Source organism: Ursus americanus, chromosome 18 (genome assembly GCF_024610735.1).
Source record: "Ursus americanus isolate L20-20 chromosome 18, mUrsAme1.1.p, whole genome shotgun sequence".
NCBI classification, from domain to species: domain Eukaryota; kingdom Metazoa; phylum Chordata; class Mammalia; order Carnivora; family Ursidae; genus Ursus; species Ursus americanus.
In genome coordinates this window covers 44320912-44346453 of record NC_142144.1, presented here as the reverse complement: position 1 = coordinate 44346453, position 25542 = coordinate 44320912, and the positions used below count along the sequence as shown (strand labels likewise).

General features: G+C 39.4%; 1 protein-coding gene across 6 annotated transcripts in view; it reads right to left on the bottom strand.

Moving 5' to 3' along the window:
• The window catches only part of ELAVL2 (ELAV like RNA binding protein 2), a 134538-nt gene that overhangs the window by 41003 nt on the left and 67993 nt on the right, over positions 1–25542 (bottom strand). The window lies entirely within an intron of this gene.

Here is a 25542-nt window from a genome sequence, read left to right as displayed (position 1 = left end):
ACCAAGAAGAGGTTTCTCAGTTTTAGAAGGTAAGAAACACTACAGTAGAATAGGTCTCAAAAATAGACCTAAAACAGGTTTAGTCTACTAAAGTCAAACCAAACTAATTGAGGGTTTCCCAGAAGATGCTCAGTAATGTCCAATATTTTTATTAAATATATTTTTTCATCAATTTCATAGCAAATGGAGGAATTTTTTCCTTGATGGGGCACTACAGGTGCATGTGGTTATGAATACAGGTATTTAGGACAGACACTCTGCTTACCCTAATGTGGTTCCCTATTAACTACACACAAAAAAAGAGAGGGACACAGAACACTAAATATAGTACCAAATAACCATGAAAACTTGTGGTTGTATTTTGGGACCACTATCAGAATTTGGGTGTTGTACAACACCCAAAACTAATATGCCAATTTACCTCAATTTAAAAAAAAAAAGAATTTGGTTAATCACTGCTAACATATATGCTCCCTTATCAAACTGTATTTTTTTTCTGTTTTTTAAAAAAAGAGGGTGACAGAAAAGCTAAAACTAATTCCGTTCATTAATTTTTCTCACACTAATCAGAAATTTTGTTTTACTCAAGGTTCTATTTTTAAAAAGTTCCACGGGAAGCCATTGTATTTTAAGCATTCAACTTTTTACTAATTCGACATTTACCATGGGTCTATTGCATGCACAGTGCCCTCTTATGAAATGTGCTGCAGTTCTGCTGTCATTGAGGAGGATTCAAATGGGCTGATCATAAGAGCAGCTCAAGGAAGCAGTTTATAATGGAAAGAATATGAGCTTTGGAGACAGACAAACAGGAGTTCTAATCCTGCCTCTATTGTTTACCAGCTCTCTGACTTTAAAGAAGCTGCTCAACTTCTAAGCCATATCTTCCTTATTTCTAAAACGAAGAGAGTAATTTCTACCCAACAAGGTTGCTGAGGCAGTGGTGAGAACATTCATTACTGATGGAAGGAAGTTATTTTAGTCAAAAGATAAAGTAAGAAAAATAACATATATCCACTACATGTTAATGAGGTTATCCATGTATTCACTTAAAAATTAAATCAGGAGGCCCCTGGGTGGCTCAGTTCGTTAATCAGTTAAGCATCCGACTCTTGATTTTGGCTGCGGTAGTGATCTCAGGGTTGTGGGATCAAGACCCTTGTTAGGCTCTGCTCCAAATTCTCTTTCTCCCTCTGCCCCTCCGCACGCCCCACACACACAGTCTCTCTCACTCTCTCAAGTAAATACATAAAATCTTTTAATACATAAATAAATCAGGAAGATGCTACAAACATAATGGGGAAAGGAAAGGCAAGCCAAACATTGTGTGGCTTTGTCACACTGCTATTCTATAATAAAATATATCAAATCATCAATTATAACCGCATTAAGAGTCTATTTCTCCTACCTATGGCACTATCCTCACACCTGCATTTTAGCAGCTTCTAATTAATCGAAGTGCTTTTTCAACCTCAGTCACACACTCGAGTCATCTACAAAGCTGTAGAAAAATAAAATGAAACAAAAACACTAATGCTTGAGTCCTAGTCACAAAGATTTTTATTTTATTGGTCTATTATGAAGCACCGATACCAGGTTTTTAAAATCCTGGTGACTATAACATGCAGCCAAGGTTGAGAATCAGTTTTAATGGTGAGAGATAATCTGGGACTGCAAATCTGGCATCTGGGAACCTTGAGAGGGGCCACGTGCTGAGGGTCTGGGCATGGGAAGAAACCCTGCAGGAAGACTGTCTTTTTTACAGATTCATCTTCAGATACAAGTGGATGTCTTCCCTCCAAAATCTTCAGGTTACCTATCACTTCAGACAAACCGTTCATTGGCCTGAGGAGGTCACTCTCAGGCACAAGAGTGCCTGCTGGAGGTGGGTCACTGGGTAAAGTAAAGAGCCTGCCCTGTCAGTCCCTGTTTAGCTGTCTGCCAGGCTGGCCTCTGAGTGCTTACTCCTAAGCACACGGTAGGCACTCAAAAGCTTGCTAAATGAATGAATGAGAAACACAGTGGTGTTATGTATTTAACCAAGGCATTATCATCAACATCACATCAGATGGTCCATCCACTAAATGACGCCCCTCCCATAGCAATCATGGCTAGCTCTAATGAGTCAGCCACGTTTCTACTACCTGTAAACTGACTACACTTAGACAACATTTTATCCCTAAATGACCTCTCCTCCACAGAGTTTCTAATTTGCTTAGTGGCATTATTAGGAAAAGCACCACCCATCAATTAGAATGTGTTTGCAGTAAGCAAAATTTTACTATTAATCTGAGGAAGATCATACAAAAGGAGATATTTGCTGCTAAATCCACTATAGTAGATGAATTAGCAGTTGGCCCTGAAAAGTACAAGGGAGTTAGGAACCTGAGCGATTTTCATCTTCAGGTATTACTGAATGTTTACAATACATAAAGGTTTCATGGATGACACCAGGACAGGCAAGACTCCCCCCCAATTCCACCTTCCAGCTGCGTGGGTTTCACTGTTTAATTTTAGCCTCACATGTAGCGTGTGAGGTACTCATTTTCCTCTCCTGTAAGGGAGATACGATTTTTGAAGCTGGGCAAGGTCACTCAGCTCCCGCAAATAAAAAAAGCAGGTAGGAAGTAGTAGTCAGGATTTGAATCCAGGACTCTCAAATGCTAGGCTATTCTGCACCCAATATATATATGAACCCAGACCATCTTTAATATGCTTGAAGTATAAAGTAACCAGGCATTTTTGAAGAGGTTCTACCACAACTGTTTTGAGACAGTTGCCCACTGTCTCAAACTCCCGTACTTCATGTGCAAATATCAGTTTCACTATATATAAATTTCAATGTTATTATTCATTCCTATGGCAAAGTAAATTGCATCTTATATAGTGACTACTTCACTTCAGGTTATCCTAGGTGAGTGCAGATTTTCTAAAAATAAAAGCAGTATCAAGCCAAAAATCAAAAAAAAATTATTTAGCCAAGGTCCGCAGTTTCCCACTCTTGTATTCATCAGTTAGTAACAGTCATAAACCACCAGGGAAGGCTTGGAAACCAAGCATGATCTATCCATACCATCCAAATCTAGTTTTGAAATCATTCTGAATTTAGAACTTGCATATTGATAATCCCAAAACCAAGAATCCTTTCTTTAAAAAAAATTTATAAAGCTCTACATTTAAATTCCAAGGATAAAGAAACCACACATGATTAAAAGAAAACTGAACAAAATGACAAAGCTAAGTCTCTTCCAAAAAGGACTTCAAGACAAATAAATCCTAACTTTAAAAGCCAAAAAAAAATTCCTTCTGGTAACTGGACATCAAGAATAATGTCAACATCACTTATCCCCAACTATCAAAACAGGCTACCTGTGGTCTCAAGGCTTGTAGGGATTTTTGGAAGCACTAATCCAAGCCTTGGTCCGAACAGCCATGGCAAGGATTCTAGAATGCCACTACAGAGAAAACGCCACATGAACAGTTATATGGCCTAAGACCTCCACACAGGCACTGAAGACTCCAGGTCAATACCATACTTCAGCACATGTATTCTAAACACTGCGTGTGCAAATGCCTTCTGCTTTACATTGTCCTTTTTAATCTAATATATATGCCACAGAAGAAGATCCCTTCTTCACAAGAGGTAGAAAAATCACTTACAAACTGCTCCTGGCATGAGGAGAACAGTTAGAGGCAGGCTACGTAGAGCCACAGTCAAGTGGTCTAAAGCACAGAGCTGAAGCACTCCACAGGCCTCTGAATGGGACCAAGGTCCATCAAGAGCCACGTAGGGGTCAGGGCAGGAAGAGGAAAACAGGAAAAGTCCTTATGGTAACAAAGTGCTGGCGGGACACACGGTAAACTCCAATTTATCCCAAACTGTGTGTAATTCAAAGCAGCAGCCATTCCCCTGCCACCTACATTGCTTTTAATAGCATACTTTAATTAAAAATTTAATTGCATATTTTAATTAAAAATACACAATCTTCTGGACCCATTTAATTCAAAGGTCACTTTATTTAGTCTTTTCTATTTCAAATTACTACCAATGTGCAGAATATTAAATTACCCCCTCAGGTTTAAAGGTAAAGGTAATAGACCTCCATAATTCTTGATCATAAACCTAGTACATTAATTTTATCCAACTAATATCAAGTGAGACCCTTCTCAACATGGAACTGTGGAAAGTAAAATACTGTATTACAAAAAGTCATCCTACGTATTTCTTACCAACATTGAGCATTTGTTTATTCAACAATTATAGAAAGTGTACTTTCTGCTAGTCCCCAAGGACAAAAGTTCCTCTTCATAAAAACTTAAATCCTAGGGCACTGGGGTGGCTCAGTCACTTAAGCATCCAACTCTTGATTTTGGCTCATGTAATGATCTCGGGGTGATCTTGGGGGTGATCTCAGGGTGATCTCGGGGTCTTGAGAGCAAGCCCCTCGGCAGGCTCTGTGCTCAGCAGGGAGTCTGCCTGAGGTTCTTTCTCCATCCCTCTCCCTCTGCCCCCTCCCCCCACTTGCTGGAATGCTCACTGGCACTCTGGCTCTCTAAAATAAATAAAATCTTTGGGGAAAAAACAAAAAACCCTACATACAGCAAGAAGGAGACAAAAGAACAAGATCCACAGTGTATTAGAAGAAAATAAGGGCTAAGGAGATAAAAGCAGCAGAGAGGAGTGTGGGGGGAGAGGGGTCAGGGCTGCTATTTAAATAGAGTGGGCCTCATCCAGAAGATGACAGTTGATCCAAGACTTGAAGGAGTAACTCAGAGTCTAAGAGGAAAGCTTTGTAAGATGGACTTCAGTGCAAGGGGTATCCCACAGGGGTATCCCCACCCTGCCAGTTCTACCAGCTAACTCTGCCCCTCCTCCCCACCCCCTCTGCATTAGCACAGGTCCTCAAGTATTATTCTAACCTGGATTATTGCTACAATACCCTAAGCCATCACCCCTTCCCTAGACTCCTGTGAACTCCTAAACCAGCTGTCCTCCACCATGATGTTGCCCAGATGATCTTCCCAAAAGACAATCCAATTATGTTCTGGTTTCCAAGGTGGTCATTGGCTTCTTGCTTACTTCCACTACTCCTCCACACATACCCTAAAATGCACATTCAGTTCCCTGTGCCTAGAATACACATCTCGAACTGGCCAACTCCCACATATCCTTTGAGATGTTCTCTAAGACCCTTTTCCTGACACAACTTGTCCCACTCCCAGTACACACCGTTCAATGCCCCTCAGTCCTTCCACAGCCCTTATATACCTTTATTTTAGTACACATGTGTAGTGAGTCAGCTTGGATTACTGTTCCCCAACCCCGCTTTAAACTGTTGAGCAAGGGCATGCTAAGCATAGTTCATGACATAGAAAACCCTAGCACAGATTATTAACTTCATGTTAATTGAATGAATGAACAAAAAAGCTAATGAACAAAGGAACAGCCATCTGCCTTTCAGGAAATTATGGTTTGGAGGAGAGATACCCTGCTCCCCATGTCCCTACATTGTTCTAGAAGGACTACAGAACAAAGGTGTTCAAATGTTACAGTGTTTTGTCCTTATAAGGGAGTGATGTGAGATGTATTTTTTTAAAATAGTTCATGTAAAATTTTTCATGAAAAATTTCTACAAATACCATTTAAATGAAATCTCAGTTTTAAAAAATAATGTCACCTAGAGTAATTTGATAGATTTACATAAATCTGTTTCACAAATCTGTAAGTATGAATTATGGGATGTCAGCATATAATTTTGTTGAAAGTGCTTTTTCACTAATATAATTAAGTCTGCCGAGACTATTCATGTACAAGTCAAATAAAATGCAGAGTGAATTCTGTAAAAACCTGGTAGTTGAATCAACAATAAAAGGTGACTACACTGATTGATGTGTATCTATTATTTCATTTAGAGCAGTAGCAATGTTTTATGAAATAAAAAAGGACAAAAGCAGCATGAATCTTTTCTAAATCCCACAGTTAGCAGAAACAGGTCACTATGGTCCTTTCTGACAAGCAAGACTATTGGCAATCTGAGGTCTAATAATGTAATACTTTAAAAAAAGTGAAAAGATTCACTGTCTCCAAATGCGGCCCCTATATAAAACTTCATCCCCTAACCAAAAAAAAAAAAAAAAGCAAATAATTTGAATTAAGAAAACAAGTTTACTCCAGGGGAAAGGGCAGGGGTGCAATTTTTGTTTTTAAAGACAGACCTACCCCTTTCCCTCATTGTAACCACCCTTCTCTCCTCCTCCCCCAAACACACAATAAAGTTGCAAATGTGTTGTGTTTCTTCAGATGGACTTTCTGTTCTTGGGCATTGGTTATGTGTGTCTGTTCAGACAGGCTGTGCACTGCAACTCTGGCATCGAAGGCAGGAGCACCAGACTTTACAAAGGAGCTCTCTTAATATCTCAGATCTGATGTGTATCAAAACCACGCGGATACCACGTCAGGGGAAAGGTTTGAGAGAATCTTAGGAGAGCAGAGGGATGCAATCCTCTCCAGTCACGTTTTCTCTCCAAATTTTAATTCCTGACTTAGCCCGAGTCTCCTCAGATGCTGCAAAACAGATGCAGCAAGACCTTTCATTTAAACACTCAACTAACTCAGGTCAAATTAAACAGGTCCTCCTAGCTGCCCTCTAATGAGGAAGATCAAATTGTGAGGCAGAAGCCTAGTGAGATCCTATTACTACAAAACAAGCCAGCCTCCCTGAAAGCTCAGAGCATTTTTACCAGCTTCCCAAAGGACATTACCAGGGATTAGCACAAGGAAGGAGAATTCAACCTAGACACTCACATAATACAGAAAACAGATGGCTCACTCGAAGACTTCTCTTCCACCCAAATGTTAATAAAGCTGGCCTAAGACTAAAATGCCCCAATATTTTAAAAAGATCTTTAGGACTTCACAGATATATTGAGATAACAGAGGAGAGTTTAAATTGTAACTTTTCTGCTGAAATCAAAGTTGTAAATAGTGATCATTTGGTAAATATTACCTAAGCAGCCTAATTCTAAAGGGAGCTCTTAACATCCTCAGCACCAAGGCATTTTCCTTTCAAGTTAATTTTAATCGCCATATCTGTCCTCTGATTATGCAAGTGGTAGAGCTCTACTTTCCTATGGTTCCAATCCCAGTAATTATGAATCTGCTAGCAATGCAGCGTGACCTTGCTTAAGTTGGTGAAACTGGATTCTTAATACATCACAATTTCAGACAACATTAAGAACTCCCACACAATTCGGTCTTAGGCTATCGAGAACAGCAACAGCATATTAAATTCGTGAGTACTGCACATGGATACTAAGATGTCTTGCATCCAAGACCAGGAAAATTAGGAAAGATGATCTTTATCCAAAGTGAGGAAAATAAACCAACTGCTCCAGCACGTACATCTTGGGATAAGACTTCACCTTGGAGGTTCGCTAGCTAGAGACAGAGTGAGCTATTGCAGCATCTCAACACCACAGTTAAAATAAAAGCCAGCCCTCATTACTTACCAATTCAGGAAGTTGCCCTCAAAGAAAAATCAGCAGTGCTACCTTAAATACTGGAAACTGCCCCCATAACGAGAGCAAAAGCCAAAAAACTGGCAGGTGGCCAGAAAGTCAGACATTACAGTTAAAAAAACAAAACAGGGGCGCCTGGGTGGCGCAGCGGTTAAGCGTCTGCCTTCGGCTCAGGGCGTGATCCCGGCGTTATGGGATCGAGCCCCACGTCAGGCTCCTCCGCAGGGAGCCTGCTTCTTCCTCTCCCACTCCCCCTGCTTGTGTTCCCTCTCTCGCTGGCTGTCTCTATCCTGTCAAATAAATAAATAAAATCTTTAAAAAAAAAAAAAAAAAAAAAAAAAAAAAAAAAAAAAACCAAAACAAAATAAACAAACAAAAAACCCTAGCAAGTTTTTCTGTAAAAAAAACAAAAAAACACAACAAAATCAACGATTCTGAGCTAAGGGAAAACTACTTTCAGCAGATCTAGGTCCACTGCCATATTCTCATTTCTTATTTAATTAATTCCATACACTTTTCTTTTTTTTTTTTTTACTTTTTTTTTTTTTTTTTAATAAGTAGACCCAACATCCAGCATGGAACCCAACACAGGGCTTGAACTTGTGACCCTGAGATCAAGACTGGAGCTGAGATCAAGAGTCAGATGCTTAACAGACTGAGCCACCCAGGCGCCTCTATACAAATTTCTTTTAATTCTATACACAGGCGTGAGTTATTAGCTTTATCTGGTAATTTCCTAAAACGCAATGAAGTTGTTCGAATAAATATCATTTGAGATGAGGCCAGAAGAACTGTGTATCTCAAAATATTGTTGTGGTAAAGAGAGAAACCAGTTAACAACTGCAGGAGTAAAAAGGGCATCTGCTGTTGCTTGCGCTACCAGCTGGTGTCAATTTACGCACACACGTGCACGCGCACACACTCACACGCACTGGTGAGCAGTCCATCAAAAGCAGCACAGCTTCTTAATGTGCTTTTCTCTTTGTAAGACATTATTTTCTAGATATTGCAAGAAAAAAAATTTAAGTGTCCTAAAGCACTAGAATTAGCTCAGTACCCTTTGAAACTCTGTCAAAGAATCTCGCAAACCACTATGAAGAGCTCCCTGTTTTGTCCAGAACAATGGGAAATATTAGTCTACAAATCCCACCACTTCCACCTGATTAAAAGAGAAATCTGGCAAGAGGTAAATTTTCTTCTTGAACACATAATAGTTTGTGTTAAATTAAAAAAACCAAAAACAAAACAAAACAAAAAACCTCTCTCTCAACCAGAGTTAAAAGTTCACCAGCCAAAGCCTTCCAATACAAAAAGCTCAGTAAGTCTGTTCCTACTGGTCCATGACTGCTTTTATCTAAGCTTTCTAGAAACAAACAGTACCAATGCTTAATTATAAACTGCCATCAAGCAACTTTTAAGTCTTACACATACTCATATTTAATTCTCATAAAAGCTCTGTGTAGACAGAGCTGTACCAATTCTACAGTTATGATTTGGAGGCCCAGAGATGCTAATTAAGTTGCTAAAGGCACACAGTTAGCTGGTTAATGGTAGGTTTCTTCAAAGCCAGGGTTGACCTTTCCAAAGTTGGTTTTCCCGGCATACACTTCACTGCCTTTGGCCAAGTTTGGGAATTACACTGAAGCAGAGTCCTGTGCATCCAAAGGTCATATGTTTTCAACCAGGATATTCATAACCTCCAAATACACCTGCAATTTTTTTCTTGTTGTCATGTAATCGATTGACTGGAACTTCACCACTCTTTCCTAATCCATCCAGACACTATGTACAAAAGAAAAAAAAAAACCTGCAAGGGGGTGGGGGTGGGGGTAAAGGAATGGCATGCTGCAGGTGCACAAACCATTTAAATCCTCAAAACAAATCCATCATTACAAAACAGATTAGAGATATCCACATTATAAAAAGATTCATTTAAAACAGGACTTGATTTGCATACTCTTTTTCCAGAAACTCAGAAAGCAATTCTTATGGCTAAAGCCAAACATGTTTGCTACTGCCAAAATTGTCTCCCACACAAGACACTTCTCTCGTCAGCAGATTGCATTAAAATGCTTTTATACGCACAGTGTGGTTTCCTAGCTGAAGAAAAGCAGGTGGGATCAATACCACATGCTTTCTGCCCTCTTAAGATCTTTGTTCAAAAATATAAAGCATGACAGTAAACAAGGGAGATGCAGGCACCTAATGAACATGCAACATCTATGGTTAATCACTGGAGTTTCATGTTCAACCAGCACAAACTTGCAAAAGATATATTTAGTTGGCTGAAACAGAAGAAACTTAAGAGTTTCTTGACAGAGAAATAAGGAACTAGGCATACGGAGAAGAGCTAATGTGTAGAGAAAGAGGAGATGGTCGGACCAAAGGCACGCTGAACGAACAGCACATGGTCTGCGAAGAAGGAAGAAGACTGTAGTAACAGGGGTGCCCCTACATGAAGGTCGGTAGTGGTCATACTGCAGCATGCACCAAGCAGGGAGGGACAATGAAGAAAGATGAGAAAGAAACAGAGAAATCTAGGGAGGTTAACTTTGGAAGCCTAGAACAATCAGGACATACAGATCTAAGATCAAGAAGACCATTAAGGAAGAAATTCTCTGATAGGCCAGAAAGGAATCTGACCCAAATGCCTTTCATTCAAGTCCCCAGAGATCTCTAAAAAACAAAAATTACAGGATAAAAACCCATGACCTCTTTGACAAATCCCTACAAACTGCCCCAATCTGAAATGGCTAACCTCCTATCTATTCCTTATTCTCCTATTCCACAAACCATTTTGCTCATGCTGCCCTTCTCTGAGCCTCTACTCTGACCTTAGACTAAGCATGATTAACTCATTCTAAGCCCTCTACACCCAAAATTGAACTTTTGGGCCAACTACTCTTTTCCTTCAGTGGGCCTTCCATAATAAAGGCCAGGAATGGAATCAAAGACAAACCCTCCTACCCCTGTAGCTCTGTACTTCTATGGCGTAACTTCTCACCTTCCTAAGAGTAACAAAGACAAGGAACCTTCTGAACCTTAATACTCAGCAGTTAACACAGAGCACCAACCCAACAGCCTCTCGAATATTCATTCACTACGCAGCTAACAGATATGGATAACCCCAGCCATCAAACACCAAAACCCAACTTGACTACCCAGGGAAGACTTATGATTTTCCAAGACCTCCTTTACAAAGCTGTAAAAATACATATACCTGAATCCTCCCCCCCCCACCCCCAGTTAAGTTGTTGTTATGAGTGGAAAATGTTAATAGTACCATAAACAAACACAAAGCATTAAATCTTACTTTGACATTTTGTGTAGCTAACACAAGGTTATGCGTAATTTCTGAATGCATCCACATACCTAAATCCTACACATACAAATGGTGATACCAAGTCAAAAAAGAAAAAGAGAATGAGAAAGAGGGGAAGGCTGGGTCGTTTAAGAAGGGGACCCTGGGGGCGTGTGGCTGGCTCAGTCAGTTAAGCTTCTGACTCTTGATCTCAGCTCAGGTCTTGATCTCAGGGTCATGAGTCCAAACCCTGTGTTGGGCTCCACACTGGGTGTGGGGCCTACTAAAAAAAGGAGCGGGGGGGGGGGGGGGGGAGAGACCCTGGATAGCATCACATCATCATTTGGGGGAAAAAAGTTTCAAATAAAGTAAAAACATGTATCATTTCACCTTCTTATCTGTATCATTGATAAAGTATACTCAATATATGTAACAAGGCTTTTCACTTGAGGACAACGCTCCACTTTGGTTCATTTTATTTCAATAAAGAAAGACCATAATTAAATTAGAGATATTTTTAGCAAAGACAAAGGAAGTAAAATTCCAAAGGACATCCACTGTCCCCAACTGACACAAAGATTTAGGTATAAATAACATGTGATTTTCCTTTTCTTTTGTACAGCACATTTTGTTTAGTTTATATTTAATAAAGAAAGGCAGTTACATTTTCAAGAGGATATGAGGAACATGGTTTTGTTTTGTTTTTTTCCCCTCCCCCTCAACTTAAAATAGTCACATAAAAGCACTGATTTTTATACTTAGGAGAAATCCCCAAACAGACCAATTGTGTTTGGTCAGGTTAGGGTATAAATGCTGACTATAAAGGAAACGTATTTTAAATTCTGCAGACACAGCTTCAAGGACCTCAAGAAAGCCCTCTCTGAACCAGTAAAGAGAAAATCTATAGAGGAAGCCAGTAGTACAAGGTGGAAGTTTAAAAGCTGCAGGTCAGATGGGAACCATGGCTACAAATTAAGTCAAAGAGGTACCCGGACAGAAATAAATATCCATTTTGTTTTTGCTAAGGGACAGCTATGTTACAGCAAACCACTCTGAGACCATAGGGCAATTTGCCCACCAATTAACAGATGGCTTCTAAAAAGAAATACAAAATGGTCTGGCTCCCATGATTGCCACATTCATATCACACATAAGCATCTCTGACAAAATAACCTAGTTTAAAAGTTGAAAAGATTAACTATTGTGATCTCCAAATTTAAAATTCACACACTGTAATTAAGAAGCAAATGCTTACAAGATTTTGCTCAGACAATGACTCATTAGCACACAAAAGTGAAGTGGCCCTGTCTTCATCAGCATCACAGTAAATGCACCATCACCTGGAGAAGCACAGAGGCTGCTCTCTTACCACTGACGAAAAGGTATATTAAAAAGGAAATATGCAAATCATATACTCCACAACTCAGTCTATCTGACCACTGCTGCTAACTCTGGACACAATTTCCCCCACGAAACAGGAAAAACCTAAACACAAAAATAATCCTTTTAACTTACTACCATTTTATCATCTCAAGTACCCGTGAACCTAAAGCAAGATGGTGGGAAAAAGAATTTTATTCAACAAGTGCACCTAGGGTGCCTGGCTGGCTCAGCTGGCAGAGCATGCGACTCGATCTCGGGGTCGTGAGTTCAAGCGCCACACTGGGTACAGAGATTACTAAAAAATAACCTTTAAAATAAATAGAAGTAGTACACCTAAACTTTTAATTTATCTTAAGAACTTTTTTTTTTTTTTAAGTTCTTTTTAAATCTCTTTGAGACAGAGTGAGAGTGAGCAAGCCCGGGGCAGAGAGAGAGGAAGAAGCAGCCTCCCAACAAGGAGACCGACGCAGGGAACGATTCCAGGATCCTGGGATCAAGACCTGAGCTGAAGGCAGATGCTTAACTGACTGAGCTACCCAGGCATCCTACCTTAAGGACTTTTAAAATTATTCTTGCTTTCACCTGCTATTACTGAAGTTACCCGATTACGTATCTGAGGCTCACTCTTGGGGAAGATGCTGTGTTTTTATGACACCAGATTAAATAATAATAAGGACATGTGATGTGGGGGAAGCAACCTCTCCAGACAGAGCTTCTAAGCTATCTGGGTCACATCACATGGCAACTCTGCAAACATATTTCAAGATTAGGGCAAAAACACATGGCATAAGGTAGCTCATTCAGAAAAATCTGTCTTTTTGCCACAAAGTGTCCCCTAAAGAAAAGGGGGCTGGGAGTGTAAGGCCTCCAGCTAACTCAGCCCTAAGATGCACTTCTTTGAAAGGGTACCTCATCTGTGGAAAAAAGCTGGGCTCTATGCACTCTCTCATGTTCACCCCTGTGCCTCCACTATCTACCTTGCCCTTGTCAAGTAAGTTACACAAATCAATTCCTACCAGAACATTCCAATCAGTCATGTTAAAGAGCCTCCTAGGCTGTTGAGTGCTATACAAAATGCTAGGTATTCAAGTACAAGCACACCACTCAAATGACGATTTCACTAAACACTAGTCTTACAGCTCATTTCAATATTCAATAATCTTTAGTGCCAAGGAGTTTTCTTATGTTGTTGCTGACAATTTCTTCCCTGCTACGTATAAAGGAGTGGGGGGTCTAAATAGTTACATATTACAAACTAATCTCCTTTATTTTGGGAAAACTTGAAAAGTCTTACATATGGTGCCAGATCACTTACTAGTCAAGCCCTATCCTCAAACATAATGCAATGTATAAAATACGGGCTTATTCTAGCTGCCCTCATAAACACCAACATTTTTAAGGTAGTCCATTTATACTCAGATTATCAATCTCATTTTCCTTAAGCAAGAATATTTTTCTAGCAAGAAAACACATATGTTCATTGAAACGCATCTCTTTAACCCAAAGCCTTCCATACTCTACCTGGGTTCTTGATCTCCACTTCTCTCTCAAAAAATTACATCTGAGACTAAAGGAAGTAGAACTTATACTGTGTTTAAAAAGCTTTATCTCCTATAGACAGCTGTAAATCGTAAAGATGTAAAAACTTCGGATCCCTCTGAGATTAGTTGAGACTGAGATAAAGATTGACTGCCTCTAAGCAGCATTCTTCTGAAGAAAGAGAGAGGGACAAATTCTTTTTCTGAAGCCTCCAGACTGTGAAAGATTACATTAAACATCAATTAAACAATTCAATTATGCTCTTCTGTGGTACTAGAACACCTTCGTTTTAGCCCTTGCACTCTTAAAACATGGAAATTAACTCAGTATTTCTTCTTATTCCCAGCAATTCTCAAGACTTTTGACTGAATATCCAGAAACAAAAAACTGAAGGTTAATCACAGTGATAACTATATGAGCTATCATATCTTAACAAATGATAGTCCTCAGTCAAATTTAAAATCTTACCATCAGACATAATGACTTCCAGATCTTGCCTGTTACCCCAAGACCCTGGATTCCATTATTGCTCACAGAGCTAACTTACCCTTCACTTTCATTCTCTGTAACTCTCATCTAAATTAAAAGACGGGAAGCAAAATTCTACGGAAACACAAAATGACCAGGAGCTATATTACACTATTACAATCCCCAAAGGAATTTTGTTTTTTCTGAATGCAGGATCTATAGGCTAATGAAGGTGTTATTCAAAGACTTTCTGTATCATCTCCTAAAACCTGGTGATACCCTGGTCAGGCCATGCCCCTCCTCCCCCATGTCACGTTTCCACTAAAAGCTAACTACTTGAACAGATATCCCATTCTAATCCTTTAAGCTTACATAAATATCTTAACAGGTTGCAGGGTTGAGAACATAAAACCGACCACATATTCTTTCAAACAATTACAGTTACAATTCTGCATCAGAGACTAGTTAAAAATAAAAGTACTGTAAAAAAGAAAAAGCTAAAAGTAGAATTTAATTAAAAAAAAAAAAACCAACTGCTGAAGACTGTCCAAAAACCATTGATACTGACAATGTAAACCACTGACTCGGTGGGACAACTGATCTGACACACCGTAACCAACCTACTCGGATCCATTTTAAAGTGGACTAAGAGCAAACTACAGAATTCATTTCGGTGGTATGAAAAAAGCTCTCGGGGACTAGTACCAGGGTTAGGAAAGAGGACATGGAGAACAATGCCTTGGAGGCCACTGTGTTATTGACCCAGTGGCACCTTAAGACTGGATTTAAAGCATCAAAATGTGAGGAAGTAAAATTGTTCCCTCAGGCTCCAGTGACCTTGAATATAATGAAAGGACTCCGGTTTGCCTGTTTACATGCTGCTCTGCCTCCTTTAAACCTTACTTTAAAAGGAGAATTTGACTTTCTCAGGATAAAGCAGGAAGGTCAAACAGGTTGTGAAGAGTCAAGGACAAGACCACATCTCCTCTAGAAAGTAAAAAAATAACCGGATCTATCACCTCAAATGCAAAAATGCAAATTTCTGTGGAGCTGGACAGGAGGTTGGGGGTGGATTACAGGACTTGTGAGCCATATACACTCCCCCTTCAAAACCAAAGCATTATGTAGAAAACAGAGTTCCAACAAAAAGTACAATGATGAGAAAAGAACTCATTAAGAGCTAAAAATAAACTCTAATTCACAATATGCATACGGATTTAACAAAAAAGGGAAAACAAGATGTAAAATTGCATCTGCTAAGTTAACCATGCCCTCGTGGAAATCGCCACCCCCCTTACACAAACTGAAATCTGTAAAGTCTGTGATGACTGAATAAAAGCAAGGCTTTAAATGTTTTCAATGAATATTCCAACAGAAAGAAAACAAAGGGATAGCAATTTTTTTTTTTTAAGTCCTCTGATCTGCTAACACTACAGGAATACTGGGCTTCTTAACATCCAAACACACAGGTCTCTGCATTTCCCTACCTGAATATCTTATTTTATGAATTCAGAATAGTATTTACACTTTATATTAAAGGTGTACTACTTTAAAGGAAGAAGATGTCCATAAAAGTGAAAACAAGCCTCAGTTTTTATCTAACCAATACCTCATGACTCAATTTAACAACTTGCTGACCTTCCAGGCCAGTAATAATCCACTGGGGAAGCTCAGCTGAGATTACCTTCATATTTTAAGTCAAGCTCATTCATTCTGAGTAACATGCACACAATACCACACGGAGCAGTAAGTCCACACTCCAGCACTCTAGTTCATACAGACTTGTATTACCAGTAACCATCTTTCTGGGCTCCCAAGTCCTGCCTTGAATTTCCTATTCCCACTTTGTCCCACCTCTAGAAAATCAGTTATCTTGGTCAAATCATCTAGAAAGCAAAGAACAGAACATTAGCTTTGGGCTCGTCCCACACTGTGCCTGAGAAACTATAAGAATTCTAAGGCACCAGATCTACTTGAAGATTTTTTTCAAAATTGGTTCACCTAAGGCAAAAAGTCTGCAATTGTCATAATAGAATGTGTATTAACTGCTAAGAAGGGGACAGGAGAGAGAGAGATGCCTGTGAGCTTCCCATTTTATAAAAGAAATTCAACTTTGGAGTCAAATAGCTCATATAAGGCTACATTACAAGTAAGTGGCTAGACTGGGATATGAACAACACATTCTTTCTAGGCTAAAACCTCTAAAATAGCCTCGTTAGGCCACCTCCCTAGCTAGGGAGTGGCAGGTAGCAGGCATTCTGTTTTAATGTTAATCCTAAGAACTCGATTCCAAGCTAAGCAAATAACAACCCTAGTGTACACAGGGGTTGGTAAATCCTATTACCACTGCATTCAAGTCCATTTCACAAGGAAAGATACAAAGGAATGCTATGAACACAGTTTAAATTGAATACTTCCATCTTGCATTTGTTTCCGTGAAGGAGGCACACTACTGAGTAAGAATCTGTTCTTATTTAGAACAATGTAGAATGACCCTTCCTCAATTAGTTCAGTATGATATATGATGTAAGGCTGAGTAGTCAGATCACAAAAAGACAGTTTTAACTGAGGATCTGTTTCTTCACAATACTTGGAAGAGCTGCCAATGCTGCTTTACAGCTTTAAAGCTCCTCAGAATATAGCTGATGACAGATACCATCACCAATAAAAGGACATTCAATGGTGTCAAAATATTGACACTGTAAAACTTTAAAAAGCGAAACCACGTTTTAAGGAGTACAACATGCTAACTAAAGCCACTGCTTAGGCCTCACAAATCAAACTACACTCACAAGTAAAATGCCAGGAAATATTTTTTAAAGCTGACCTTTTTAGTTGAAAAGGCAAGCTCTAAGGGTTTCCACAGCTCTCAAAATTCAGTACCAGCAATGCACTCCACTGAAAGTCAATTAACTTGGAACAAGCTCGGAAGAAGCTGGTGAATTGTGAAGCACGGTTTTAGCTTCAATGATCAACTATTCTATTCAGGAAATATTTAAAAGGAAATGTTCCAACAGGTGCAAAATCAAAATGCTTTGCTCTATTCAAAATTTCCAAAGTTAAAAAACAAAGACGGATGCAAAGGTAGCGTAATATCTAAGACAGTGAAATAGAAACCATCACAAGAAAAACAGGTTGATTTTGTATTACATCATGAGAAAGGGAGGGGGGAAGAGTCATTTTCACAGGTGAGAAAGTGGATTTTAACATTCTGTGGATTACAGAAGGAAGAAGAAATCCTGTATCAGAATTTAATGGCTCTTTATTCTCCCATTTAGTTCACCATCTTTTTTCTCATCTACATTTTTTCATCATTACTAGGAGAGCCACTAAATAATAAATTGAAAGTGGTTTCTACTCTATGCTACCAATCTCCTGATGCAGAAGTAAACAAAAACTAGAAAAAGCAGTGTGAAAAGATCTGAAATAGCTAACAGCACACATGCACTCACACTTGGCTAAATTTCAAGAGGAGGACTCCTTACAGAAGAGCTTCAACTGTATTGTCAATGAACTTGAATATATTAACAAAGCCTATGTTTTATACCAAATTAATAAAGGAATCAAGCCAAAGCACTCACTGCTTATTCTTAATCTACTGACAAGACAACCATGATCATTCCAGAAGCCCCAGTGACAATATGGCTCAACAAAACACAGAATCAAAACTCATAAACGTCATTTACACACTAGGTTCAACCTCATTTTCCCAGTAGATACTCTTAAAAAGCTGCTGGGAAAATGTGTAACCAGCTCTAGGAAGCTGCAATACTTTTCTTCATTTCCTTCTAATGGAATAACATAAAGTAACACAAACATCAAGAAATCAGAGAAACTAAAATCCAAATGACTGACCGATTAATCAGCAATGGCTTTGCTCCAAACTTTTCTATATCCTCACGATAGCTGTCTTTTCTTCCAAGTAACTAGCCATTTCAGGTTGCATTACCACAGGATATCCAAAGAAGAACATTTTTTGTTTAGGTTTGCTAACTTAAACTTATTTCACGGTAAAAGGGTCCTCAAGAAGATACCACCCCAAATATGCCATTTTGGCCTAGAATTATTATGAGCTGAAGGCAATTAAGAATCAACACACACTGGGGCGCCTGAGTGGCGCAGTCGTTAAGCGTCTGCTTTCGGCTCAGGGCGTGATCCCGGCGTTCTGGGATCGAGCCCCACATCAGGCTCCTCCTCTAGGAGCCTGCTTCTTCCTCTCCCACTCCCCCTGCTGTGTTCCCTCTCTCTATGGCTGTCTCTCTGTCAAATAAATAAATAAAATCTTTAAAAAAAAAAAAAAAAAAAGAATCAACACACACAGAGTTCTCTTCCCTATCCTCTTCTGCCTACAAAGGAAGTAACAAACTTTCCTTGTGAGGAGGTCCCCTGTCCCTGTGCCAGAAAGAGGAGAGCAACTTTCACCACCAGAGATGGAGAGCTGGCACCAAAATGTACAAACAAACCTTGCTAACACAGCTCAATACCTTCCGTCAGTTTCCCCTATGTAATTCCTGGTCACTCCCGCACAATTTATCAAGCCTCAGAATCCACACCTCCCTCCTTTCCTTTGGTAAAATAGTATAAGTCCCCAAGTTTAACCACTTCTTTGAGTTTCAATTCTCTTTTGTGAACTCTACTGCATACAAAATACTAATAAAAATTGTGTGCCTCTTCTATTAATCCACTCTCCCCCCAGTTTTACTGAGATAGAGTTGACATAAAACATTGTCTAATCTGTCTTTTGTTAGGTTCAGTCCCTGAGGGCCTGTGAATCAAACGACGAGAATTAAGGAAAAGATCTTCCTCCCTGATAATGGTAAAGAACTGTATTTAGTTTCCTAAATTCGATAAATTCTAATTTCATCATCCTGAAGTTCTTCATCTACATAACTCAAGGCTGACATTGAAATTTGTTCTATAAAACAACCTGAGTTCAAGGTTTGAGTGGAAAAATGAACATAGAATTTTAAAGTTTTTCTTCCAAAACTTTCTAAAAAGCTTCTGTAGTGGTAACAAATGTTTTAAATGACTGATTAGTCATGACCTTTGAAAACAGACAAAGGTACAATTAAGAAAATAAAGATACAGGGGCGCCTGGGTGGCGCAGTCATTAAGCGTCTGCCTTTGGCTCAAGGCATGATCCCGGTGTTCTGGGATCAAGCCCCACTCAGGCTCCTCTGCTAGGAGCCTGTTTCTTCCTTGCGCACTCCCCCTGCTTGTGTCCCCTCTCTCGCGGGCTGTCTCTCTCTATCAAATAAATAAATAAAATCTTTAAAAAAAGAAAAAGAAAATAAAGATACAAAGTTTCTTCAGTACCACCACCACCCAAAAAAAAAAAAAAAAAAGAATTTCATTTTATACAAATTTCATCACTAAAATCTAAAGATAGCCATATTCAAATGTACTGTATTTCACCCGTTAATACACTAGGGACCACCAAAGCATTTACTAGTAGAGCCAAGGTTTTTGTGAAGACCTGAGCACACACCAGCCTTTCTGCTAAATCTCTAATTAAATCGCACGCAGAGTCTGCAATGTGAGGTGTTTATTAAGCTACGACCATCCACCCACTCACTCTGCCCTCTTCAACTACTTGTCTGAAAGAATCAGAATTCTTAATCTCTTGATACTATGGACACTCAACAGCTGACTTTAGGACTGTAACAGACACACACAACCACCTTTTCAAATTAATGTTCATCAAAACAGCCTGAGGCTCACTGTGATTGACTTCATCAGAGTAAATAAATGCTATTAAATTTGAAGGTATGTATTAGAAAAATAAAATACCACTTACTGCTTCAATTCTGAAAAGCTAAGATTATGTTTGTCTTTAAAAAGGGGAGGAGAGGGAGCGCCTGGGTGTCTCAGTCGATTAAGCACCTGCCTTTGGCTCAGGTCGTGATCTCAGGGTCCTGGGATGGAGCCCTTCAGCAGGGAGTCTGCTTGTACCTCTCCCTCTGCCCTTCCCCTCTCTCATGCCTGCTCTCTCCCTCTCAAATAAATAGATAAAATCTTTAAAAATAAATAAATAAAAAATAAAGAGGGGAGAATATTCTCAGGAAGGAACAAAGATGTACTTAAATCTAGCTAAGAACCCTCCTATTAAAAAAAAGAGGGGGGGTGGGAGAAAGTCTGTGTTACCACAGGTGGCACTGTCTGTTCAGAGGTAATCATCCAAGGAGGGACACTGGCAAAGTCCCTCCTTGAGTGATTGTTTGGGTCTTTATTTTTCCCTTTTGTCTGAAAGATTCCAGCAGACAGCTGATGGGGTCAGCACAGGACCCACCTCCAACAACTCCTAGAATAATAGTGAAGGTATCACACCAAGATAAAAAGGAGCATCACTCATTACCTGAGGTCTTCAACTAACTATACTTCTCTCATTCTTCTATTAGAAGAAAGGAAAAGTAACAATGACAGAACAGGCTATCTTGGAATTCTGACAACCAATTATACATGTGCGTGCGTGCACACACGCACGCACACACACACACCCTTTCAGGGACAGGTTGGGTGTTCAGTAAAGACACAGCCTAGTGACTTCTAAACTTGACATCTCTAGTCCTGCACCCCAAGAGTTAACCCATCAGAATCCACCACTGGGGAGGGGTCAGCCCCTGAAACTCAAGCACTGTGGTTTTAAAACTCTGCCACCCATCTCCAGCCAGGTTTCAGATAAACCTGGAATATCCTGGTTCTAGCTCCCTGCAAAATGTTCAGGAAAAACAGTGGATACCTCTCAGGTAAACGGAACATTCTGAGCCCTACTTCAAAGATTCTGATTCAGTAGGTCTGGGGCAGGGCCCAGGAAGCTGCATTTCTGACAGTCATCCCAAGTGATTCCAATGCAGGTAACTCTACTGACTATACTTCAAAGGCTGATTCCCAAAACTGCTTGTTGGCCCGTCAAATTCACCTGGGGAACTTTCTGACAACGGATTCCTAAAGCCTCCAGAATCTATATTTTATAAAACTCCCTCACATGAGGATAGGCAGCCAGATTTAGCAATCACTGAGCTAGAATATCCAACTTCACCACTATAGACTACAAAGTTTGTAGAGAGGCATGGATGTTCTCCTTCATTTTATGTATCGGTCAGCCCCTGCCTCTCAAAACTCTCCCATTCCCCTTCTGAAGAAGACACACCCATCACAAGATGCCCCTCAGTGGATCTGTACAAGTTATGTGTCCCACTATACATTTATCAGTCAGTTGGTCCTGTGGTTAATTTTTTAAGAGTCTGGCCTCTAACAGGAGGCAAGGAGGAAATATCCCAGGAAAGAAGCAGAAAACCAGAATTCTGGTCCCTGCTCTACCACTTAATAGCTATGTGGTCTTGGACTATTCAGTCATTTAAACAAACCTGGGCTTCAGATCACCTGTTAAGTGACGGAATTGGCTAAGGTCACCTCAAGGATGTTTCTGATTCTAACACTCTATTACTCATTCCTTGCATCATAAAATCCATTTCACTCCTCTAGAATGCAGCATCAGCAGGTGTCAAGGACTCTAACGTGCATAAACTCAAAGAGGTGGACCGACATCAGCTAAACTGTACAAGCAGCAGTAGCTTCTCATGATGAATGTCTATAAACAGGAAATGGGATGAAGCATAAAGCTTGGCATAAGCCCAAAAAAAGGACCTGAAAAACAACATAATAAATAGAATTTAGGCCAAAGAGAAGATTACTATATTTACTACTGAAGAGGTGCCTTTTTTTTTTTTTTTTAAGATTTTATTTATTTATTTGACAGAGAGACAGCCAGCCAGAAAGGGAACACAAGCAGGGGGAGTGGGAGAGGAAGAAGCAGGTTCCCAGCAGAGGAGCCCGATGCGGGGCTCGATCCCAGAACGTCAGGATCACGCCCTGAGCCGAAGGCAGACGCTTAACGACTTCGCCACCCAGGCACCCCTGAAGAGGTGTCTTAATGTATTTTTCTAATCCTCATTCTATGAAAATAGTGACATTAATTTGCCAACAATAACACAATCTAAAAATTATATACTCTCTTTTAGGACTCAGGAAAGAGGCACATACTTCCCTAACTAGAGTTTTTTTTTAAGCTGAGATACAGTTTCCTAATTCAGCATTATTTAAGCAGGGAAAGACTGAAGAAAAATGAAAAAGAGCGATTTAAATGTTCTTCCCAAAGAGTGATCTCATAGTTTTCTTAAAATCCAGACAATTCGGGGCACTGGGGTGCTTTCTCTCTCTCTGTCAAATAAACAAATAAAATCTTAAAAAAAAAAAAAATCCAGACAATTAATGCTTACCTCCTACAAAATCAGAATACAAGCTTCCCAGGAGGTAGGATAAGTTGGGTAACTAGACCAAGGATCTCAGACTTGACTCTACTACTGTGTACTGAGAAACCGCATAAACCGGGTAATGCTAAACACCACAGGGCAGGGTCCAAATCCTCACAAATTCTTTCAATCTTTCTAGATATGTTAATAGTAGCTTATTAAGAAGATACGCCCACTTGGCAAAGTACAACCATTCAAAATCCAGTTTTAGAAATCTACATTTATTAGACTATTTTGTTCAATACAAATACTTACTAAGAAACTCATAATTTAAAAAGATATATATTTAAATTTATGCTTTGAAACTAAATGAGTCAGAGAGACCCTTCTGAACACTGTTTTAACCCATACTAAGAATAAGGTGTCAGTGGACTAGGTCAAAACAGAGTTACTAGAAGAGGTCCTCTGTATTCTTATTTACCTACTCACCTTTTTATAATACATAGTTCATTATCACGGACATCCATTTATGAAACATGCTCATACTTTGATATAAACAGGTTACAGAAGAGTTTCAGAATGTCTGATAATCTGTTAAATGATTTCAAAGCTTTCATAGCAAAAGCTTTAATATGCTCGATGGAAATCTAGTACTGGGGAGATATCCCCCAATATGAGTTCTGTGGTCAAATAAGGCCAGAAAACTGGTTTCTTTACTGCACGATTTTAATGTGTGGTTTCTAATATGCTAATGATCTGCGGTTTGGCTCTTAAATAGGAAACTATGAAGGACAGCATCTCAAACTTGTCTGTCAATAGAACATTTACTTTGAAGAACAAGTATGACTGTGTCTCTTGGAATGAAGCTTAGAAAACACCTTTTGACCCTCCTGCCCACCGTGGATTTTCTTGGGTACTCCATTTGCTTACCAGAGGTTTTATTTTATTTTATTTTTTAAGATTTTATGTATTTAACAGAGAGAGAGAGAGAGAGAGAGCCAGCAAGAGAGGGAACACAGGCAGGCGGGGGGTGGGGGGGAGAAGCAGGCTCCTAGCGGAGGAGCCTGATGTGGGGCTCGATCCCAGGACTCTGGGATCACGCCCTGAGCTGAAGGCAGGTGCTTAACAACTGAGCCACCCAGGCGCCCCACTTACCAGAGGTTTTAAACAGAAATTTTACCACAGTGGAAAATTTTATTGGCTCCCTCTCACTGAAAAGACAATGGGGTGTTGGTGGAGGATAAAGGAAATGGACAGCAAATATTAATGCACTTTGCCAGTGTCTTTTTTTTTTTTTTTTTTTTAAGATTTTGTTTATTTATTTGACAGAGAGAGAAAGCCAGCAAGAGAGGGAACACAGGCAGGGGGAGTGGGAGAGGAAGAAGCAGGCTCCCAGCAGAGAAGCCTGATGCGGGGCTCGATCCCAGAACTCTGGGATCACGCCCTGAACTGAAGGCAGATGCTTAACGGCTGAGCCACCCAACTTTGCCAGTATCTAACCATGTACTTCAGATTACCATGCACTGTGGTGTTATTACCACTGTTTATCACACTAAAGACAGGGAAGCAAAGGGTATGAAGACACAGAATTCAAATTTATTGCACCATAAAACAGCTCTAGTAAAAGACTTATGAAAGGTTAAGATAATTCAAGACTGAAAAGAGATGAAAGGTAAAAAATCTTTGCAATGTTTTCTGCAGAAGATGCCTAATACAGAGGATGTAAGATTTGTTTCATATTTTTATCTACTCACAGTATCATAACAAAAAATTCAACATTTGTATACCTACTTCAAGCATTTTTTTTTTAAGTGGTAGGGACAGTTACTAAGCAATCAAACCAGAAATCACACCACTGATGTCATGGCCTTTATACCATTTATCACACAGTCATTTATGTCAAAGAGGTTGCAAAATCCACATATGAAGAAGCTGTTTTGCTAAAAAGAAAGTAATAAAATTTAGAGTCAGGACAAATGTACTAAGAGCCATTTGTTCTCTACCTTTTCCAACTTTTCAAAAACTGTTTATAAGTTTCACATATGCTGCTGACACTGATTTTGGAAAAAGAAATGGAAAAATATTCTCCATTTGATTATCAGTATTCAAAAACAAAACAAACAAAAAACCCCACAAATCTTCCTGATGATATTGTGGTGAACATCTAAGTAACGTAACTAGTCAAAATGTAACTATTCAGTATGGAGTGATGAGAACCAGGTTTTACTTAGTTTTTACTTGTATGTTCTCTCTGTGAGCTTCAATTTGTAGTTCAAGGAAACAGAATTGTGAGGCCAAGCGGAGGTGTCAGCTCTAAGAACTCACTCACTCACCTTAGAGGCAGTAAGCCCTGCTGTCCTGATAAAAGAACACCTAAAGGTACTATCGCAAAGTAAAAATGACTGCAGAAATCACCTAGTGTGACCCCTTTCTTAGCCCTCTACCTCATTTTACCAAGGGAGGCCCGAAGCCAAGAGTTGACTTGTCCAAGGTCATAGGACTAAAGTTCAGACTGTTGGTCAAACCCTTCTTACTGCCTTTAGGTATTCTTTGCCTATTCCAAATATTTAGCTTTTATAGTTTGAGTTATAAGCCATATAAGGGAATTTAAAATATACCATCACTCAAATTTAACAATAACATGAGAAAGTTAGTCTTTCTACACTTAACTTCATACATTTTCAGTGTTTGAGAACAACTCCTGCAGGAAACATTGACCCTTGTATCCCAAGAACATGGTCCTCATTTAGGGTTTTGGCTTATTCTAAATATTTAGTTGAATCTTACAAAATACTAAGGACATTTTCCACTACCCAATATTCAACAATGTAGTATTCAAAGGTCAAATTATTCATCTTTTCATTTTTATCTTTACGATAAGAGGAACACTCATACACCACTTTTTCCTTTTCTTGTCAAGGAAGAGAACTTAAGATCTTGCTACATTCACGTTATATCAGTGCAAGTATTTATACATTGACAATGTGAATATTACTATTTACTCTGTCAAATATATTATAAGCAAAACCATACAGACTTAAAGGAAGACATTTTAAGAGGTTTATCCCTTCTCCCAAACAG